The following is a 22,921-nucleotide window of genomic DNA, read 5'->3' as shown; positions in this document are numbered from 1 at the left end:
GGCATGATCCTTAATGTACATCAAAGTTTGCATGAGCAGACGCATAAGTGGTATGCTCATGCTTATGATGGCGTCGTCTGCGCTTACCAGCCATGTGCATTCCTCAAAACACTGAAGGACTTTATAGAGGTCTTTCAGCTTTGACCACTGCACACCCGACAATTCCATGTCTTCCCTCAAACTGCCTGTCCGTGTATCCTCCCACAAATGCATCACAGCCTGCCTCTGTTCGCACAGCCTCTCAACCATGTGCATGGTCGAGTTCCACCTTGTTGCAACGTCTATGATTAGGCGGTGCTTGGGGAGGTGGAACGATCGCTGCAGCTTCTGCACACGACTGAAGTGTACAGGCGAGTGACGGTTGTGCGAGCACAGTCTTTGCACCTTATTGAGCAGGGCTGTTAACTCCGGATAATTATTTAGGAAGCACTGGACCATCAGGTTCAAAGTGTGAGCCAGGCATGATATATGTCTGAGTTTTGCAAGGGCTATGGCTGCCACAAAATTCCTGCTGTTATCACTGACTACCTTGCCTGGCTCAAGATGTAGACTGCCCAGCCATGACTCAGTTTGTCGATGCAAGTAGTCGACCAATACCTCCGCAGTGTGTTCTTTTGTCGCCCAAAGACATCATCTTTAAAGCAGCCTGCTGCCACTTACCACTAGCTGTTCGATAATGGGACTCCTCGTGTGCAACACTGGCAGCTGTGGATGGAGTGCTCATGCGACTGCGCTCTGTCGACGAGCTTTCGCTTCTGGAGGAGCAGGAGGAGGGTCGAACGCCTACAGCCAACTGTTTCCTATACCATGGGCTAGGCAGCACTGTTCCACCACTGCTGTCCCCGGTGGAGCCAGCATCCACCACATTAACCCAGTGCGCAGTGATGGACACGTAATGGCCCTGGCCATGCCTACTGGCCCATGCATCTGTTGTGAGGTGCACCTTTCCACTCACTAATTGTTTGAGTGCATGGACAATGCGGTCTTTCACATGCAGGTGGAGGGCAGGGATGGCTTTTCGATAAAAGAAGTGCTGACTTGGTAGGTCATAGCGTGGGACAGCGTAGGTCATGAGCTCTCGGAAAGCTTCGCTTTCAGCCAAACGGAAGGGCATCATCTGTAATGAGATCAGTTTGGCTATGTAGCCGTTCAAAGCCAGTGTACGCGGATGAGAGGATGAGTACTTTCTTGTCCTACTCAGAGTGTCTGGTAGGGTGAGCTGGACTTGAGAGCTGCATAGGGGGAACTAGCGGTGGACATTAAGGACTGAGAGGGGGTTGGTGATGGTGATGGTTGTGTCGGTGATGGCCTAGATTCAGTGTTTTTTTGCAAAAACATTGTGATTCCCTGACTGCTTTGGCCTTGCGACGACACCTCAACATTTCTTGCTGGTGGGGTGCTTAGCGGTGGCCTTTCAGTTGGTGAAGCAATGGAGAGTGGCTGGCTACCTTCAGTTGGAGCAGGTGCACATGTGCTACCTGAGGTTTTGCAGTCCATCCACGTTTGCAAGTGCATGGTGGTTAAATGTCTAAGCATGCAACTGGTGTTTAAATTTCGGAGATTTTTACCTCGGCTGAAGGTCCTTCCGCACTTCTTACAGATAACCTTTGCCTCATCAATAGGATTTTGGTCAAAAAAGTTCCACACTGCACTCTTCCTACTATGGTATAAATTTTGCACGGTGTGCATATTTGACCGTCTGGCCAAGCTGTCCTGTAACTCTTTTTGTTTTTTTAACTAGTTTTGGTACAGCTACGGCCCTGCTAGATAACCGCTGCTGCTATGTCGATGTCTGCTGCGGATCCTTCTCCTCTTCTGAGCTATTGCCAGTGGCCCCCTCTTCCCAGAATGGATGCCAACTGGGTCATCCATCACCTCCTCTTCAATTTTATCTGCACCTTCCTCTGTGTCACCGTGTCAGGTGGTATAGTATGCGGGAAGGGGCACCTGAGTTTCATCAGAGTCAGATTCTGGCTCTGCAAAGTGTGAGGGGAATGTAGTGCTGTGGGTGAATGTACCAGCAGAATCATCTAGGAGTGGCTGTGCATCAGTGCACTCCATGTCAGATTCATCTAGGACTGGGGAGTTCAGGATTTGACTTGATAACCCTGGCATGGTATGTGAGAAGAGCTCCTTGTAGTAATCTGAAGTGTGTGCTGCTGCATCCTTCAATTTTGGTGTGGGTGAAGGACACTAAGAAAGGTGTTGTTCCTGACCAGAAACCTGCACTGACGACTCTGTGCTTGCAGTATTTGTAACTTCAGAAGAGGAGGCAATAGAGCTGGAGGCTGTTTCAGCAATGTAAGCCGAAACCTGTTCCTGATGCTCCGGCTTTAAAAGCGGTTTACCTACTCCCAGAAAAGGGAACCTTAAAGGCCTTCTTGTGCCAGAGGATGACGCAGGCTCAACACCTCCTCCCTTAGCTGCTACTGTGCTTTTGCCATAACCAGCAGATCCACCACCACCATCAGCACCAGCTGCGCCTCCATGCCCACGTACGTGGCCTCTTCCACCATACCTACTCATGTTTGGGAAAATGTATAAAAAATACCAGCAGAGATATGGTACTGTATGAGAAGCGTACTGCTGTGTAAGGTGTATGTAAAAATTTAAATCTCCGTATATATTTCGTTACTCACAGACGCTCTCCCAGTATGTATTTAACCATAATCCAACCCGCAGATATACGGTACTGCATCAGAAGTATACAGCTGTATACGTTTTTGGTGAAACTGTCAATCTCCGTACATTTGTTTCAGGAGTCACACAGACGCTCTGGCAGTATGCATTTGACTGTAATACAACCAGCAGATATACGGTACTGTATGAGACGTGGACAGCTCTATACAGTGTAATGAAATATGGAAATGTCCGTATATGTATTTCTGGAGTCTCACACACACGCTGTGTCTGTATAGATGTGACCGTAATGCGAACAGCAGATATACGATACTGTTTGAGAAGCGGACAGCTCAATACGGTATATGGAGAAATGGAAATGTCTGTATATGTATTTACGGAGTCTCACACACACACGATGACTCTGTATAGATGTGACCGTAAAGCGAACAGCAGATATATGATACTGTTTGAGAAACGGACAGCTCAATAAGGTGTATGGAGAAATGGAAATATCCCTATATGTATTTACGGAGTCTCACACACACACGATGACTCTGCATAGATGTGACCGTAAAGCGAACAGCAGATATACGATACTGTTTGAGAAACGGACAGCTCAATATGGTGTATGGAGAAATGGAAATGTCCCTATATGTATTTACGGAGTCTCACACACACACGATGACTCTGTGTAGATGTGACCGTAAAGCGAACAGCAGATATATGATACTGTTACAGAAGCGGACAGCTGTATATGGTGTATATATGGACAATTTTAAATCTCTGTCTATTTTTTTACGGAGTCAAACACAGATAGCATGTATTTGTCCGTGATACCAGTCGGTACAGGGTAGTGTGTGAGGAGCGTACAGTTCTATATGGTGTAGGTATGGAAAAATGAAAATCTACGGCTATTTTTTTCCGTAGTCACACACAGATGCTGTCTCTGTATAGATTTAACCGTAATCAAACAGCAGATATAGGATTCTGTTTGACAAGCGGACAGCTCTACACGGTGTATGTATGGGAAAATGAAATTCTCCGTCTATCTTTTTACGGAGTCACAGACAGATAGCATGTATTTGTCTGTGATACCAGCCGGTACACGGTAGTGTGTGAGGAGCGTACAGTTCTATACGGTGTATGTATGGAAAATTTTAAATCTCTGTCTATTTTTTTACGGACTCACACACACGCTTTTAGGCATCGGGTTCCTGCAACTGCACAGCAGGAATCCAGAGGCTTGCATTCAGCGTTCTCCCATTCTCCAATGACTGCTCAGGAGCCTGCACAGCAATCCCGGCATTCCAGGTGCCCTGTGGGTCTGGCTGTGGCTGCCACCTCTGGGCCAGCAATAGCAGGGCTGGCTGCTCAGCAGCAAGCTACTTCAGAGGCTAAGTCCTCAAGTCGCGCTACTGGGCATGCTCACGAGACGATCTCCCATTGGAGATTGGGAGTCACATGCTCAGGTCCTTCTCGTGATCTGATTGGTCCATCTTAGGGATCGAGAAGCTTCCGGAAGGTCCCGGCTATAAAAGGTTCGCATGGCCACTCGGCCATGCGCTAGTACAGACTCTACTTGCTGCATGTGTGAATGATGATGGATGCATGAACCTGCGAATGACTCATTAAGACTCCCCTCCCTCTGACATTACGTGTGTGGATAGGGACTTAGTCATAGAGTCAGCGCCAGTCAGTGGCACTCTACAGGCCACAGTGCGTATCATCACCTAACTAGAGTCCGACAGTGCGCCCCTCCTGGACATTGTTGGATAGCAGCTGTGTCAGTCGCCACGTTGCAATCTGCAGCACCTGTGGGCGTCCGCGGTAGCGACGCCGCATGCATGGTAGGTCTAGACGGACTTTGTCCCTCTGCCTTGTGCCCAGCTACTGTGACCATATACCGTGCGTGCATTTCTCTGACCTGTGAGTCCAACAGGCTCAGTATTTATGTTTATGTCTAAGGCATCTCTGTGAAGTTAACAGAGCACGCCCAGTGCACACCGGGTGACGTTCAACCCGTGTGCGATATACCGCCATATTGTGTGTCTGTCATTATATAGCAGCAGTTTAACACCTCTGCACGGTGGACCCCGGGCGGCGAATGCACTTTCTATTTTATATTTAGTGCGTTCCACCGTCCCTAACACACGCAGTCTCTGTATAGATTTGACCGTTATCAAACAGCAGATACTGTTTGACAAGCGGACAGCTCTATACGGTGTATGTAAAAATGTAAATTTCCGTATATGTATTTACGGGGTCTCACACACACACGCTGTCTATGTATAGATTTGACTGCTATACAAACAGCAGATATACAATACTGTTAAGTGAACAGCTCTATGCGGTGTATGCATGGAAAAATGAAAATCTCCGTCTATCTTTTTACAGAGTCACACACAGATAGCATGTGTTTGTCTGTGATACCAGTCGGTACACGGTAGTGTGTGAGGAGCGTACACCTCTATACGGTGTGTGAAAAAATGAACGCTCACTAACTGTGCAGACAAAAGGAATACAAGTTTTTTTGCTTTGAAAAATGCAGTCTGCACAGCAGTGTGCACACAGCAGTGCAGCTATCCTATCAGGTAGCCTTATAAGGTAGCCTAATAAAGACCAGCGCTGCTGCACACAAAAGTGTGAAAAAATGAACACTCGGTAACTGTGCAGACAAAAAGAATAAAATTATATTTGCTTTGAAAAAAGCAGTCTGCACAGCAGTGTGCAAACAGCAATGCAGCTACAGTATCAGGGAGCCTTATAAGGCAGCCTAATAACCACCAGAGCTGCTGCACACAAAAATATCCTCCCCTGTCACTGCACATTAAGTGTTGTATTGTACAGTGAAAATCGCTGTCAGCAGAAGCAGTTTTTTTTTCCTGCCTAAACACTCTCCCTATTGAGAACGAGCAGCAGCAACCTCTCCCTATGCTAAGATCGGCAGAAGTAAGATGGCGGTCGGCGTTCAGGGCTTTTATAGCCAGTGTGATGCCACACAAAGCCAGCCAATCACTGCAATGCTCTTCTCTAAGATGGTGGTTGCCGCTCCCCATGTCATCGCATAGCCCACAGTGTGCGTCCTTGATCACTGGCTGAGAAAAGGTGCTGGAAGCATTATGGGAAACGCGACTTTGGCACTCGAGTCAGCGACCTCATGGCCGACCTCACGCTATGGTCGGGTTTCGATCGGTGAAACTCGACTTTAGCGAAAGTTGGTGACTTTTGAATTTGACCGACCCGTTTCGCTCAACTCTAATCATGACACTTAGTCAGAGAGGAGGAACCGATCTCATAGCAGCAAAAGAACCATTAGTCTTTCTATTTCTGAGGGACAAGAGCAGGACTATAAATAGCGCTCACCCGTAGTGAGAAGCTGGCACTGTGACACATAATCAGTGAGGAAGAACTGATCTATTAGCTGAACAGTTGTTATGTGCTTGCGCTGAACGCAATTGTTGTGTTTTGTTTGTGTGCAGTGACAGGGGAGGATTTCTGGTGGGCAGCAGCGCAAGGCATTAGGCTGCCTGACAGTGACAGGGACCATTTTCTTGTGTGCAGCAGCGCGGATTATTAGCCTGCCTTATTGCAGTATTGCTGTGTGGACACTGCTGTGCAGACTGCATTTTACACAGTACTCCTACTTTTAGTCTGTTTTCCTGCAGTGAACGAACGTTCATTATTTCTTACACCATATAGAGCTGTACGCTCCTCACACACTACCGTGTACCGGATGGTATCATGTATAAATATATGCTGACTATCTTTATGAGACTATGGAAATATATAGGGAGATTAACATTTTCTATTACACTATATACACCGGGTATTTGATGATAGAGTACCTTTGTTCTTAATTTTTTCTTACGGTATAATACATACTGAGTGAGCGTGTGTGGTTTACTCATTCAATATATATGGAGAAAAACATTTTACCCTATACTCTATACACCTCCTATCTTGTGATACAGTACCTTTGTTTGACATTTCGTATTACGTTGAAATCCATACTGGGTGACTGTCTGAGGGTGACTACGGAAATATATACAGAGATTTAAATTGTACCCTACAGTACATATACTTGCTATCTTGTTATCCAGTACCTTTTTTAAACATTTTCTATTATGGTTTAATCCAGACTGAGTGAACGTCTGAGGGTGACTCCGGAAATATATACAGAGATTTACTTTTAGCCAAACACTGTATCCAGCTGTAAAAAACAGTACCCTTTTTTGCAATTAACATTCTGTTGTAATCCATACTCAGCCGGTGATTGTCTGTCTATTACTCCGAAAACGAGGCTATGCGATCTTATATTAAGGAGTCGTTGGAGAAGGGTCTTATTAGACCATCCTCTTCGCCCTTAGGTGCTGGGTTTTTTTTCGTGGCCAAGAAGGGTGGTTCATTAAGGCCTTGTATTGACTATCATTCGCTCTACAAAATTACGGTTAAATTTCAGTATCCGTTACCCCTGATTTCTGGTTTATTCTCTAGAGTTAAGGTGCTTGCTGGTTTACTAAGCTTGACCTCAGAGGGGCGTATAATCTTATTTGCATCAAGCATGGGGATGAATGGAAGATGGCGTTTAATACTCCGGAGGGACATTTTGAGTACCTGGTGATACCTTTTGGGCTCACTAATGCCCCATGTGTCTTCCAATCCTTCATGAATTATATTTTCCAGAACTTTGTGGATAAGTTTTTGATCATCTATCTGGATGATATTTTGATCTTTTCCGGGGATTGGGATTCTCATGTGGAACATGTTCGGACTGCGTTCCGGATATTGAGGGAGAATTCCTTGTATGTTAAGGGATTGAAGTGCCTTTTTGGTGTAAAGAGGATTTCAATTTTGGGATTTATTTTGTCTCCGTCAGCTATTGAAATGGACCCGGCCATGGTACAGGCCATTTATGATTGGGTTCAACCCACTTCTTTGAAGGCTCTCCAGAAGTTTTTGGGTTTTGCTAATTTTATCGTAAATTTAAAGCTAATTTTTCTGGTATTGCTAAACCACTGACTGATTTATCTAAGAAGGGTGCTGATGTGCTGAATTGGTCTTCAGAGGCTGTTTCGGCCTTTCAGGAGCTGAAGCGGAGGTTCACTTCTGCTCCAGTTTTGCGGCAACCTGATGTCTCACTACCTTTTCAGGTGGAGGTAGACGCTTCAGAGATTGGTGCAGGAGCAGTTTTGTCCCAAAAAGATCCGGTGACGTCTAAAATTAATCCCTGTGCCTTCTTTTCCCGAAAGTTCTCCCCATCTGAACGAAACTATGATGTGTTGAATCGGGAATTGTTGGCCATGAAATGGGCATTTGAGGAGTGGAGACATTGGTTGGCGGGAGCTAGACATCAAGTTGTGGTCCTCACTGACCACAAGAATTTGATTTACCTTGAGTCGGCCAAACGCTTGAATCCTAGACAGGTTAGGTGGGCCTTATTTTTTACGCGTTTTGATTTTGTGGTCTCCTTTCTTCCAGGCACTAAGAATGTTAAGGCAGACGCCCTTTCTAGGAGTTTCTTTGCTGATTCTCCTATTGTGACCAAGCCTACTACCATTCTAGGTGAGGGGGTAGTTCTTTCTGCCATATCGCCCGATTTGAGACGTACTTTGGAAGAATTCCAGGAGGACAAACCTGAGCGTTGTCCTATGGGAAAATTGTATGTTCCTGACCAGTGGAGGAAGAGAGTGATGTCTGAAGTTCATTGCTCCGCATTGGCTGGTCATCCAGGTATTTTTGGTACCAGAGATTTGGTGAGGCGGTCTTTTTGGTGGCCCGCCTTATCTCGTGATGTCAGGAATTTTGTGCAGTCCTGTGGGACTTGTTCCCGGTCTAAACCCTGTTCTCGCTCTAGTGGGTTGTTGATGCCCTTGCCAGTGCCTAAGAGGCCATGGACCCATATTTCAATGGATTTTATTTCTGATCTTCCTGTCTCTCAGAGAATGACTGTTATCTGGGTGATTTGTGATAGATTCTCTAAGATGGTACATCTTTTACCACTCCCAAAGTTGCCATCTTCCTCAGATTTGGTACCCTTGTTTTTACAACAGGTGGTTCGGTTGCATGGGATTCCTGAGAACATTGTATCGGACAGAGGAGTTCAGTTTGTTTCCAGATTCTGGAAAGCCTTTTGTTCCAAGCTGGGAATTCAGTTGTCCTTCTCCTCTGCGTTTCACCCTCAGACCAATGGGCAGACGGAGAGAACAAACCAGACTTTGGAGTCCTATTTGAGATGTTTTATATCTGCTGATCAGGATGATTGGGTTTCATTTTTGCCCTTGGCCGAATTCGCTTTAAATAATAGAGCTAGTTCTGCCACCTTGATGTCGCCCTTTACCTGTAACTTTGGGTTTGATCCTCGATTTTCTTCAGGACAAGTGGAATCTTCAGCCTGCCCAGGTGTTGACACTGAGGTAGAGAGAATGCAGCAGATTTGGGACCAAGTAGTGGATAAGTTGTCTCTCTCCCAGGAAAAGGCCCAGCGGTTTTCTAACCGGCATAGGACCATTGGTCCCCGGTTTAAAGTGGGTGATATAGTTTGGTTGTCATCAAAGAATATCTCTATGAAGGTGGCTTCTCCAAAGTTCAAGCCAAGATTTATTGGACCTTACAAGATTTTGGAGATTCTTTATCCGGTTTCTTTTCGATTGGCTCTTCCTATTACGTTTAAGATCCATAACGTGTTTCATAAGTCGCTGTTGAAGAGATATGTTGAGCCAGTAGTTCCTATGGCTGCACCTCCTGACCCTGTATTGGTTGAAGGTAATGTGGAATATGAGGTAGAGAAAATACTGGATTCTCGTCTGGCTAGACAGAGACTCCAGTATTTGGTCAAGTGGAAGGGTTATGGCCAGGAGGACAATTCTTGGGTCTCTGCCTCTGATATTCATGACGATAAATTGGTTCGTGCTTTTCATTGAGCCCATCCTGATCGGCCCGGTGGCGTGGATGAGGGTTCGGTGACCCCTCCTCAAGGGGGGGTACTGTTGTGAGCTCATTTTCGGGTTTGCCTCTGGCTTCTAATGAGGGTTATGGAGCTGGCTGTGCTGACAGAGGAGTAGTGAGTAGTGTTGAACATTCCGATACCGCAAGTATCGGGTATCGGCCGATATTAGCGGTATCGGAATTCCGATACTGACTTCCGATACTTTTGTCATATCGGATTCCGGAATCGGAATCGGAAGTTCCCATCATGCTATGAGCCTGCTTGCTTTGATTAAGCCAATGGGAATCCTCCGAAGTGTGGGCACATCCTGTTAGGCATGTAGGCATGTTAACTATTGGCATGGCTGTGATTGGCTGCCGAAATGATGTCATGATGCACTATAAAAGCCACCGCAGCCGCCATTTCTGGTTCACTCTGCTGTGAATTCAGTTAGAGACAGGCTGCTGTAGAAGACTGTGAGGGACAGTTAGAAATAGCGATTCCACCAAACTTCTAGTGCTTTACCCAGGCTACATAAACCACCACTGTAGCCTTCTTTGCCCTAGCAGCAGTGTTCACAGCTGTCTGCAAGGGCTGTGTGAGTGCAGCTCACGCTGTGGAGTGGGTCCTGCAGCCACGTCAGGCTGTAGGCCACCCAGTGTGATCACTGCTGCCTCATACATCTTTTAATTTTTGAGCTGCATTTTTTACATAATTTCAATCTAGTGTGCTTCCATCCGTATCCATATACGTTGGTTGCAAACACTAGTAGTGGACAGCGGAGCCTTTCTGCAGCCTTTCAGTGCTAGTGTCCACTTTGCTGCACTGTTCACGGCTGTCTGAGAGGTCTCTGACTGTGTGTGAGTGCAGCTCACGCTGAGTAGTGTGTCCTGCAGCTACGTCTGGTTGTAGGACGCTCAGCGTGTCACTGCCTCACACATTTTTCTTTTATTGCAGCTCATTTTTTCTTCTATTAGTGTGCATCCATCCGTCTCCATCTACGGTGGTTGCAAACACTATATAGGAGTACACAGCGGAGCCTTTCTGCAGGCTGTCAGTGCCAATGCCCACTTAGCTGCACTGTTCACGGCTGTCTGAGAGGTCTCTGATTGTGTGTGAGTGCAGCTCACGCAGAGTAGAGTGTCCTGCAGCTACGTCTGGTTGTAGGACGCTCAACGTGCGTCACTGCCTCACACATATTTGTCTTTGAGTGCAGCTCATTTTTTCTTCTCCTATTAGTGTGCATCCATCCGTATCCATCAACATTGGTTGGTTGCAAACACTATATAGGAGTAGATAGAGGAGCCTTTTTTTCTGGCTTGTGCCCTGCAGGCGCAGCCAGATTAGTATTACCAAATTTTTTTGGAGCCTCATCTTTTGCATTGTAGGTTACCTGCCTGCATTGTAATAGCTCCAAAAAGTTGGTGATACTATCAGTTTCAATTCTTTGTTCACATACTTTGAGTTTGTTTCCAACAAAGAAACCACAAAAAAAGTTCACCAAACACTACATTTGGAACTTGTGTAGGCCTCATCAGCTCCTATTAAAGTGTAGTCCACACACACACACTTAATAAAATTTGTGTTTCTTGTACCTGTAACCAGCTGTTCAGGAATAAGCACACTAAGGCCCCCCTTTGTACTTTTCTGCCTATCATAAGCAGTCTGGCAAGATGAAGAAGGCAGGGAGTAAGGCGCGTGGGCGTGGGCGTGGAGTTTCAGCAGGGAGAGGACGTTGGGATTCTGCAGGGAGAGGACATTGGGATTCTGCAGGTAGAGGACGTGGGGATTCTGGGCCTGCTGCGGGCACCAGTGGATCAGCATCCCCCAGTTTTATCAGGCAACAGTCCTTTATGCGCAGCTTTGTAGGACCTCAACGTACCCCACTGCTGCGGGAGGAACAAATTGAAGCCGTTGTCGGATGGATGGCAGCTAACGCATCGACTTCAATTACTTCCACATCTCTCAGGGCCAGAGCACCGAAGAGCAACCATCTGTCTCTTCGCCACCTGCCAAAGTGCCCAGGCCGTCAGAGAGACATGGACAGGAGCCATCACAGTCTCTACTTCTGTTCTCGGAATCTGTTGGCTTGGAAAGAGGGGGCCAGCCAAGCAGCATTCCTGAATGTGAAGAAGAGGGAGTATGCAGTGATGCGCAACTTCTTTGTCCCTCTGAATCTGAAGAGGCGAGTGGGCCAGTGCCTATGGTCAGCACACCTCAGTACGCATCAGATGATGACGAGACTCAGTTGCCACTTTCTGGTGCGTACGGTGCTGGCGACACAACCCCGGAGAATCAGCTGTTTGAAGAGGGGAGGGAAGATGATGAGGTCCTTGACCCATCATGGCGTGAGGAACAGGAAGGTGGTGGGAGCAGCTCGGAGGAAGAGATTCCCCTACCGGCCAAAACAGGAGGCAGAGGGAGGGGGAAGACTTGGTTGCCTGTACCCTCCACTTCGGCACCCGTTAGGAGCATTCCTCATTCCAAAGGCAAAACGGGCGCTCCCAAGAGTTGCAGTGCGTGGTCCTTTTTTGACACAGTTGCAGATGACATTTGCTTTGTCAAATGCAAGCTGTGTCATCAGATAGTCAAAAGAGGGAGAAATGTCAGCAACCTCAATACCACAAATATGTGGAAACATGTGCGCACCAAGCACGAGTTGGAGTTGCAGAGACACCCTGAAGACGTAGGCCAACGTACAGCACCACCTACCACCTCTTCAGTTCGTGTTGGGGCCTCTTCCTCCAGCTCACGCACTGCTGGTTCGGCTTCCTCACAGGATCGCCAAGGAAGAACCTCTGCCACTGTTGTCCGGAGACCCTGTCAGATTCCACCCATAGCAGCACGTTCCCATCCATCACAGCCATCGATAGCACAGGCATGGGATAAAAGGCGCCCTTACTCGGCAAACCATCCCCGAGCACAGTCTCTGAATGCTGGCATTGCCAAACTTCTGGCAGTTGAAATGCTGTCATTCAGGCTGGTGGACACTGACACCTTCCGGGACTTAATGGCATTGGCAGTCCCCCAATACAACGTGCCCAGCCGCTTTTATTTCAGCAGGCGAGCCGTCCCTGCCCTGCAGAAACATGTTGAGGGCAAAATAAAACATGCGCTACTAAACACCGTTAGTAGCAAGGTCCACCTGACCACCGATGCGTGGACCAGTAACCATGGACAGGGACGATACCTTTCCCTCACTGCCCACTGGGTCAATGTTGTGGAGCCGGGTACAGATCTGGAGAGTGGCGCTGTACGTGTTCTTCCAACGCCACGGATTGCAGGACTCCAGTCTGTACACATAGACTCCTCCTCCTACTCAAGTTCCTCAGAAACAGCAGAGCAGGAGCCTGTTACGACCGATATGAGCACAGCCGTGGCCAAACGTCAACAGGCTGTACTCAAATTAATTTCTTTGGGGAATCGAAGCCACACAGCGCAGGAGCTCTGGAATGCTATCAAGCTGGAGAGCGATGTGTGGTTTGGGCCAGCGAATCTCCAGCCAGGCTTGGTAGTGTGTGACAATGGCCGAAATCTGGTGGCAGCTCTTGGCCTAGGCAACCTCACACACATCCCATGTCTGGCACATGTGCTTAACTTGGTCGTGCAGAGCTTTCTGAGGGACTATCCGGATCTGATGCACTGTTGCACAAGGTCCGCATAGAGTGCGCTCACTTGCGGCGTTCCAGCACGGCAAGATCGCGCCTCGCTGCTCTGCAGCGACGATTTGGCCTTCCGGAACATCGCATCATATGTGACCTACCCACCCAGTGGAATTCAACGTTACATATGTTGGAGCGGTTGTGTGAGCAGCAGGCAGCAGTCATGGAGTACCAGCTGCATCAGGCGCAAACAAGTCGCACTGTGCGCCGTTCACACTTCAGCACCATTGAGTGGGCCTCTATGAAGGACATCTGCCTCGTTTTGCGTGCCTTCGATGAATCCACGCGGATGGCGAGTGCAGATGATGCACTAGTCAGCATGACTGTCCCCCTTATCTGCCTGCTTCAACAAACACTGCAAGCACTAAGGGATGAGGTTTCGGAAGAGGTGGAGGATGAGGAGTCCCAAATGCCATCTGCTTCTGGACAGTCTGCGCTACGTGTTTCCTCACAAAGGCCTAGGCAGGGGACACTTTGTGAGGAGGATGAGGAGGAGTCGATGGAGGAGGAAGACATCTCTCCAGAGGAGGGAGGTACACAAACCTCTACTCAGTATGTACAGCGAGGGTGGGGTGATGCAGAGCAGGCCGAGGTCACGCCTCAAACAGGGGACAGCAGTTCTTTGGCAGTTGGGAGTCTGCAGCACATGGTTGATTTCATGCTGCAGTGCCTGAGAAACGACCGCCGCATCGCCCACATTCTCGTCTCAGCTGATTATTGGGTGTACACCCTCCTAGATCCTCGCTACCGGGACAGCGTACAAAGGCTCATACCAACGTTGAACCGGGAGCGTAAACTGCGGGAGTACGAAGAGTCACTGGTGCAGTCCATAATGTTTTCCATTCCACCCGACAGCATTGTTGCTAGTGCTTTACAAAGCAGCTCTGTGCGTCGAGGCAGTGGAGGAAACTCTGCACAAAGAGGGAGCAGAGGCAGCGCCGCAGCACAAGGCAAGACCACTATGGCCCAAATGTGGCAAAGTTTTGTGTGTCCACCACAATTGTCTACACCATCAGCGACGCCTCGAGTCAGCAGGAGGCAACGCTTCCGTCAGATGGTGTCAGACTACATGTCTTGCCCTGTCACTGTACTCCCAGATGGCTCTTCCCCCTTCAAGTTTTGGGTCTCTAAGCTGGATACATGGCCAGAGCTTAGTCAGTATGCATTGGAGGTGCTGGCTTGCCCTGCTGCCAGTGTATTATCGGAACGTGTCTTTAGTGCCGCAGGTGGTGTACTAACAGACCGTCGCACGCGACTATCTTCCGATAATGTTGACCGGCTGACTTTTCTGAAAATGAACAAGGCCTGGATCTCCAAAGACTTTGCCATTCCTCTTACACACTAAATTAGTGGTTGGCAACTGTATCCAGGTCTGCTGGTGTGTTCATTTTTCTACCACCTGAACTATAATCCCTGTGCTTCAACACAGCCAGTTGTCACTCAGATGTGTCGTCTGCACAGAGAAACACACTAGCTCCTGTGTTAGTGGGGTTCAGTAACGCCAGCTGATCCCCTGCTGTGTGGACGGCAAAGTCACCAGCTCCATCAACATTCAAACCACTACTGATTTTTAACCGTGCCCAACTTAGGTCTCTGGCTCCACTGTCTCTACTATTTCCCCTGACCTCCAACCCCGCCATCTACATCTCTGAAGTGGCGTCATCACAATCTACACTTGTTCCTGTGTTCCTGTGGCTCAGTCCCATCAGTTTATCCCCTGATGTGTGTCCGGCAAGGTCTCCTGCTCTGTCCACATTCCCATAACCAGTAGTGGGAATGAGGACAGAGCTGGCGAACTTGCCGGACAAACATCAGGGGATCAACTGACGGGACTGAGCACCAGTAACACAGGAACAAGTGTAGATTGTGCTGACGCCACTTCAGAGATGTAGCTGGCGGGGTTGGAGGCCAGGGTAAATAGTAGAGACAATGGAGCCAGAGGCCTAAGTGGAGCATGGTTAGAATCAGTAGTAGTCAACAACCTCCATGAAAACCGCTGCCCATTGGCCTCTGCATGCGGCATGCGTAATCCTGGGCTCCAACAGTGTCAGTTGGTGTTCAGAAGTGTCGTCTCCACAGAGCCAAACACATTCGTTCAAGTGTTAGTGGGGTTCAGCACTGCCAGCTGTTCCCCTGCTGTGGAGATGGCAAGTCTCCTGCTGCCTTCACCTGCCAAAATCCAGTAGGCCCCAGCCTGCTCCACGCCTAATCCTGGGCTCCAACAGCGTCAGTTGGTGTTCAGAAGTGTCGTCTCCACAGAGCCAAACACATTCGTTTGAGTGTTACTGGGGTTCAGCACTGCCAGCTGTTCCCCTGCTGTGGAGATGGCAAGTCTCTTGCTGCCTTCACCTGCCAAAATCCAGTAGGCCCCAGCCTGCTCCACGCCTAATCCTGGGCTCCAACAGCGTCAGTTGGTGTTCAGAAGTGTCGTCTCCACAGAGCCAAACACATTAGTTCAAGTGTTAGTGGGGTTCAGCACTGCCAGCTGTTCCCCTGCTGTGAAGATGGCAAGTCTCCTGCTGCCTTCACCTGCCAAAATCCAGTAGGCCCCAGCCTGCTCCACGCCTAATCCTGGGCTCCAACAGCGTCAGTTGGTGTTCAGAAGTGTCGTCTCCACAGAGCCAAACACATTCGTTCGAGTGTTAGTGGGGTTCAGCACTGCCAGCTGTTCCCCTGCTGTGGAGATGGCAAGTCTCCTGCTGCCTTCACCTGCCAAAATCCAGTAGGCCCCAGCCTGCTCCACGCCTAATCCTGGGCTCCAACAGCGTCAGTTGGTGTTCAGAAGTGTCGTCTCCACAGAGCCAAACACATTCGTTCGAGTGTTAGTGGGGTTCAGCACTGCCAGCTGTTCCCCTGCTGTGGAGATGGCAAGTCTCCTGCTGCCTTCACCTGCCAAAATCCAGTAGGCCCCAGCCTGCTCCACGCCTAATCCTGGGCTCCAACAGCGTCAGTTGGTGTTCAGAAGTGTCGTCTCCACAGAGCCAAACACATTCGTTCAAGTGTTAGTGGGGTTCAGCACTGCCAGCTGTTCCCCTGCTGTGGAGATGGCAAGTCTCCTGCTGCCTTCACCTGCCAAAATCCAGTAGGCCCCAGCCTGCTCCACGCCTAATCCTGGGCTCCAACAGCGTCAGTTGGTGTTCAGAAGTGTTGTCTCCACAGAGCCAAACACATTCGTTCGAGTGTTAGTGGGGTTCAGCACTGCCAGCTGTTCCCCTGCTGTGGAGATGGCAAGTCTCCTGCTGCCTTCACCTGCCAAAATCCAGTAGGCCCCAGCCTGCTCCACGCCTAATCCTGGGCTCCAACAGCATCAGTTGGTGTTCAGAAGTGTCGTCTCTACAGAGCCAAACACATTTGTTCAAGTGTTAGTGGGGTTCAGCACTGCCAGCTGTTCCCCTGCTGTGGAGATGGCAAGTCTCCTGCTGCCTTCACCTGCCAAAATCCAGTAGGCCCCAGCCTGCTCCACGCCTAATCCTGGGCTCCAACAGCGTCAGTTGGTGTTCAGAAGTGTCGTCTCCACAGAGCCAAACACATTCGTTCGAGTGTTAGTGGGGTTCAGCACTGCCAGTTGTTCCCCTGCTGTGGAGATGGCAAGTCTCCTGCTGCCTTCACCTGCCAAAAGCAACAGGCCCCAGCCTGCTCCTCGCCTAATCCTGGGCTCCAACAGCGTCAGTTGGTGTTCAGAAGTGTCGTCTCCACAGAGCCAAACACATTCGTTCAAGTGTTAGTGGGGTTCAGCACTGCCAGCTGTTCCCCTGCTGTGGAGATGGCAAGTCTCCTTCTGCCTTCACCTGCCAAAATCCAGTAGGCCCCAGCCTGCTCCACGCCTAATCCTGGGCTCCAACAGCGTCAGTTGGTGTTCAGAAGTGTCGTCTCCACAGAGCCAAACACATTCGTTCGAGTGTTAGTGGGGTTCAGCACTGCCAGCTGTTCCCCTGCTGTGGAGATGGCAAGTCTCCTGCTGCCTACACAGTCCTACTACTACTGATTTTTAACCGTGCTCCATAACTAGTTATGGGAATGTGGACAGAGCAGGCGGCATTGCCGGACACACATCAGGGGATTAACTGACCGGACTGAACACCTGTAACACAGGAACAAGTGTGGATTGTGCAGATGCCACTTCGGAGCTGTAACTGGCGGGGTTGGAGGACAGGGGAAATACGAAAATCAGTGAAGCCACAGGCCTAAGTGGAGCTTGGTTAAAATTAGTAGAAGTCTACAACCGATCTTAAAATTTCTTCAATGCAGCCTCAGCCTGCTCCGTGCTTGTCCCTGGGCTTCAACACAGCCAGTTGTTGCTCGGAAGTGCCGTCTTCACAGAGTAAAACACTAGCTCCTGTGTTTGTGGGGTTCAGTAACGTCAGCTGTTCCCCTGCTGTTTTGATGGCAATCTGTCCTGCTGCCTCCCAATTGACAGCACATCAGGCCTCAGCCTGCTAAGTGCTTTTCCCTGGGCTCCAACATCGCCAGTTGCTGCTCATAACTGACTTTGGCACGGGTACTCCCTCCTGCCCAGCTTGGTTCCAGCCCTGCCTGCTGTTTCCGGGAAGTGTCAATGTCAGTTTGCCACCCCAAGTTGCCATGTCGTGTTGCGGTTGGGTTAGCCGAGGCTAGGGTGCCAGCAGTTTAGGTGCTTCCTATGTGGACTGCGGGTTCTGGTAAGAAAGGCTTGTTCCGTAGTGCCAGTAGGACAAGCACCCCCTGTAGGACTGTGTGATTCGGTAACTGCGGCCAGCTTGCGGCATGCCAACTTTGCTTTTCAGGGGTAACTTCTGCTACCCCTCCGGGTTCCAGCACCGTCAGCTGGTTCTCGTCAGAGCCTTTGGCTTAGGTGCCTCCATCTCGGTATCCGAGTTCCGGCAACGTCTGCTGGTCCTTGGTAGTGCTTTGTAGCACAGGTACCTCCTGCTTAGTAACCGGGTTCCAGCACCGTCAGCTGGTCCTCGGTTGTGCCATTGGCTCTTATTCCTTCTGCTGCCCCTCCGGGTGCCAGCACTGTCAGCTGGTCCTCGCTATTTCCATTTGCTCTTGCAGCTTCTGCTACCCCTCCGGGTTCCAGCACCGTCAGCTGGTTCTCGTCAGAGCCTTTGGCCTAGGTGCCTCCATCTTGGTATCCGAGTTCAGGCAACGTCTGCAGGTCCTTGGTAGTGCTTTGTAGCACAGGTACCTCCTGCTTAGTAACCGGGTTCCAGCACCGTCAGCTGGTCCTCGGTTGTGCCATTGGCTCTTATTCCTTCTGCTGCCCTTCCGGGTGCCAGCACTGTCAGCTGGTCCTCGCTATTTCCATTTGCTCTTGCAGCTTCTGCTACCCCTCCGGGTTCCAGCACCGTCAGCTGGTTCTCGTCAGAGCCTTTGGCTTAGGTGCCTCCATCTCGGTATCCGAGTTCCGGCAACGTCTGCTGGTCCTTGGTAGTGCTTTGTAGCACAGGTACCTCCTGCTTAGTAACCGGGTTCCAGCACCGTCAGCTGGTCCTCGGTTGTGCCATTGGCTCTTATTCCTTCTGCTGCCCCTCCGGGTGCCAGCACTGTCAGCTGGTCCTCGCTATTTCCATTTGCTCTTGCAGCTTCTGCTACCCCTCCGGGGTCCAGCACCGTCAGCTGGTTCTCGTCAGAGCCTTTGGCCTAGGTGCCTCCATCTCGGTATCCGAGTTCCGGCAACGTCTGCTGGTCCTTGGTAGTGCTTTGTAGCACAGGTACCTCCTGCTTAGTAACCGGGTTCCAGCACCGTCAGCTGGTCCTCGGTTGTGCCATTGGCTCTTATTCCTTCTGCTGCCCCTCCGGGTGCCAGCACTGTCAGCTGGTCCTCGCTATTTCCATTTGCTCTTGCAGCTTCTGCTACCCCTCCGGGTTCCAGCACCGTCAGCTGGTTCTCGTCAGAGCCTTTGGCCTAGGTGCCTCCATCTTGGTATCCGAGTTCAGGCAACGTCTGCAGGTCCTTGGTAGTGCTTTGTAGCACAGGTACCTCCTGCTTAGTAACCGGGTTCCAGCACCGTCAGCTGGTCCTCGGTTGTGCCATTGGCTCTTATTCCTTCTGCTGCCCTTCCGGGTGCCAGCACTGTCAGCTGGTCCTCGCTATTTCCATTTGCTCTTGCAGCTTCTGCTACCCCTCCGGGTTCCAGCACCGTCAGCTGGTTCTCGTCAGAGCCTTTGGCCTAGGTGCCTCCATCTCGGTATCCGAGTTCCGGCAACGTCTGCTGGTCCTTGGTAGTGCTTTGTAGCACAGGTACCTCCTGCTTAGTAACCGGGTTCCAGCACCGTCAGCTGGTCCTCGGTAGTGCCATTGGCTCTTGTTCCTTCTGCTGCCCCTCCGGGTGCCAGTACCGTCAGCTGGTTCAAGAGGACAAAGAACAGGAAGACAACCACCAAGATGCAGAACAACAAGAGAGAGAAGACAAAGAAGCATAAAAAAACAAAGCAGAAGAACATTAAGCATAAGACTAATACTCTGAGCAAATGATATTATCTTATTTATAAGCAGAAGAAGACTAAGCAGTGTATGGGGGTGAGTCCGTTACTCCTCGTGGTGCCCCTGGAAAAGGCCTGCTGCTGCAGGCCAAACTGAACGCGGACAAATCCTGTTGTAAATCTTTTGTGACAGGCAGAACGGAAGGTGTAAACTTCTAACTTTTCTAGATAACAACTACAGGAATGCCTGACACAAACAAGAATATGATGAAGAAGAATAGGAAGAAGATGAAGAAGTTGAATATGTAGAATAATAATTGTTGAATAAGAAGAATATGAAGAATGTAAGAAAAGGAAGAAGAAGAAGAATGTAAAAAAAGGAAGTAGAAGAATTTAAAAAAAGGAAGAAGAAGAAGAATGTAAAAAAAGGAATAAGAAGAAGAATGTAAAAAAAGGAAGTAGAAGAATGTAAAAAAAGGAAGAAGAAGAAGAATGTAAAAAAAGGAATAAGAAGAAGAAGGTAAAAAAAGGAAGAAGAATAAGAAAGAAGAAGAAAGAAGAAAGAAGAAGAAGACATACATGTCTGGCAAAATATAAATGAGGCTAACATAGTCAATATCTTTGTAACTCCTAACGTCTTTAAAAAAAAAAGTTTAATTCCTGCTATTCCATTTGATTGGGCTAAACCTCTATGGCTTTATTGTGTCCTCCACCTCCCACAATACATTCTACATTATTCTTAGTTGTTTTTCTTCATGTAGAATTAACCTGCAAGGAAAGAAAGGGTTTTTTTTAATTCCGATATTTTGGCCCCATTGACTTGCATTGGTTCCCGGTATCGGAATCGGCGATACCGATACTTTTTTTTAAGATCGGCCGATCCATTCCGATCCGATATTTTCAAGTATCGGCTGGTATCGCTCAACTCTAGTAGTGAGTTCTCTATCTGGACTCCCTCTGTTGGTGAAGGGAGGTAATGAAGCTGATCTAAATGGCAGAGACCGGCCACCTGAGGAAGCGGACTGTGATTGGATATCAAGAGTTTCAGATTGGATTTAAGGCAGCCGACTCCCTAGTTTCTTGCTGGTGATTTTTCCTGACTGTGGCTTCTGGTTTCCAGTTTGGTTCCTGCCTTCCTAAAGCTAAGTTTTCTCTGCTATTGTTCATATGAGTTTTTGTCTGGTTTACTTAGTTTTTGTGTTCAGCCAGCCCTGGCTGGGACTGGGCTGAATCCCCATTTTGTCTCTGATCAGTTGATCTCTTTTGCTCTGTCTTCAGAATATACCTGAGTGCTGATATAGTGATTTTGAAGTCTAGCGACTTCAGGGCCTTTTTCTATCAGACGTGTTGGACATTCTTTTTGGCAGGGTTTTTTGCGTGATTGCAGACAGCAGCTTTTCTTTCCTGTCCTTTCTTATTAGCGAGGGCCCCATCGTTTGCTCAGCCTATCTTTCTACCTGTGTCTGTGTTTTCACCTTGTTTCACCGACAATACATGTTGGGGGCTGTCTATTGCTTTGGGGTCTGCTCTGGGGAAGTTTAGATTTTCCCTTTCTTTCTTTAGGCTTACTTAGTTCTCCGGCCGTGACGAGGCGTCAAGGACCACCGTAGGCACGCTCCACGGCTACTGCTAGTTGTTGTGGATAGGATCAGGTGTCTGCAATCTGCTAGTTACCAACCTCTCTTGTTTTCTGGGCTTAGCTTGCTTTTTGATTTTTCCTCTTCGGTGACTCGTTCATAACAGTCTCCTCTCATGGCAATCCAATAGAATCGCCTACGGCCTGTGGCTTCAGTCTTTTGCACTCCAAAATGAACAGACAGATTATGATAGGCAGTGAGGACCATGTGTACATCTCTAGCTGTCATCACAATTTGATGGATACGAGTAACGGTGATGGGATCCACGCTACTGTGATACAGCAACCTGTTATTCCCAAAGAACCGTTTTCGCAGTCTCCACAGACAAATTAATTGAGGGTCAGCATCACCTCTGCGAATTCTCCCAGGAGGTTTTCCCTTGATTAGTAATTTCCAAAATTTCAGCAATCACTCGACTTTGCTTCTGGACTTTTATCCATCTAGTTTCCTGTAGCGGACAGTCTGGACTGGCTTACTGACACTCAAATATAAATTAATATTTAAAAGTACCACAACACTGTATACTGTTGTACGCTTCGAATACATTTCCCTTTTTTAAATTTTTAGATTCTGGTGTAATCCGAACTGAGCCTGTGACAGTTTGTGTCAGACTCCTGAAAACTATAAGGAGATTTAAAATGACACCAATACCGTATGCAGCTGTACCCTTTTTGGACATTTTATATTCTTGTCTAATCTATACTGAGCCTGGGAGTGTATTTTTCTGACTCCGGAAATATAGACGGATATTTCCAATTACCCCTCGACTGGATACACTTTGTATCTGCTGATACAGTACTTTTTTCATCTTGTTTGAGTACGTTTAAATCCATACTGACTGTGTGAGCGGGTGTGGTTGACTCATGAAATCTGGTGGTTGGAAAAAAGAATGGAAACACATGGAAACATCAACCAAACTTAGGTTAATATGGTGTAGGTCCACCTTTTGCAGTGATTACAGCCTTTATTATCCGAGGTATGGATTCATACAAGGTGTGAATTGTTTCCAAAGGAATAGTAGCCCATTCTTCAGTTAAAACACCAAACAGTTCTTTGAGCGACAATGGTGGCGGAAATCGACGTATAACTTGAATCTAAAAAATCTGCCATAAATGATCAATAATGTGGAGGTCTAGGGATTGTGGGGGACATACAGTTGTGGCCAAAAGTATTGACACCCCTGCAATTCTGTCAGATAATACTCAGTTTCTTCCTGAAAATGATTGCAAACACAAATTCTTTGGTATTATTATCTTCATTTAATTTGTCTTAAATGAAAAAACACAAAAAGAATTGTCCTAAAGCCAAATTGGATATAATTCCACACCAAACATAAAAAAGAGGATGGACAAAAGTATTGGCACTGTTCGAAAAATCATGTGATGCTTCTCTAATTTGTGTAATTAACAGCACCTGTAACTTACCTGTGGCATCTAACAGGTGTTGGCAATAACTAAATCACACTTGCAGCCAGTTGACATGGATTAAAGTTGACTCAACCTCTGTCCTGTATCCTTGTGTGTACCACATTGAGCATGGAGAAAAGAAAGAAGTGTCGAACCCATATGACACACGTGACCCTGATACACCGCCTCCAGTGGGGCGAATTTAAATAATAAACACGTGCAGCTGGATACACCGCCTCTAACTGGTGAATTTAGACATTACAC

This window comes from Dendrobates tinctorius, unplaced genomic scaffold (assembly GCF_039654945.1).
Source record: "Dendrobates tinctorius isolate UK_male_01 unplaced genomic scaffold, ASM3965494v1 ptg000033l, whole genome shotgun sequence".
NCBI lineage: Eukaryota > Metazoa > Chordata > Amphibia > Anura > Dendrobatidae > Dendrobates > Dendrobates tinctorius.
Note: the sequence above shows the minus strand (reverse complement) of the source record.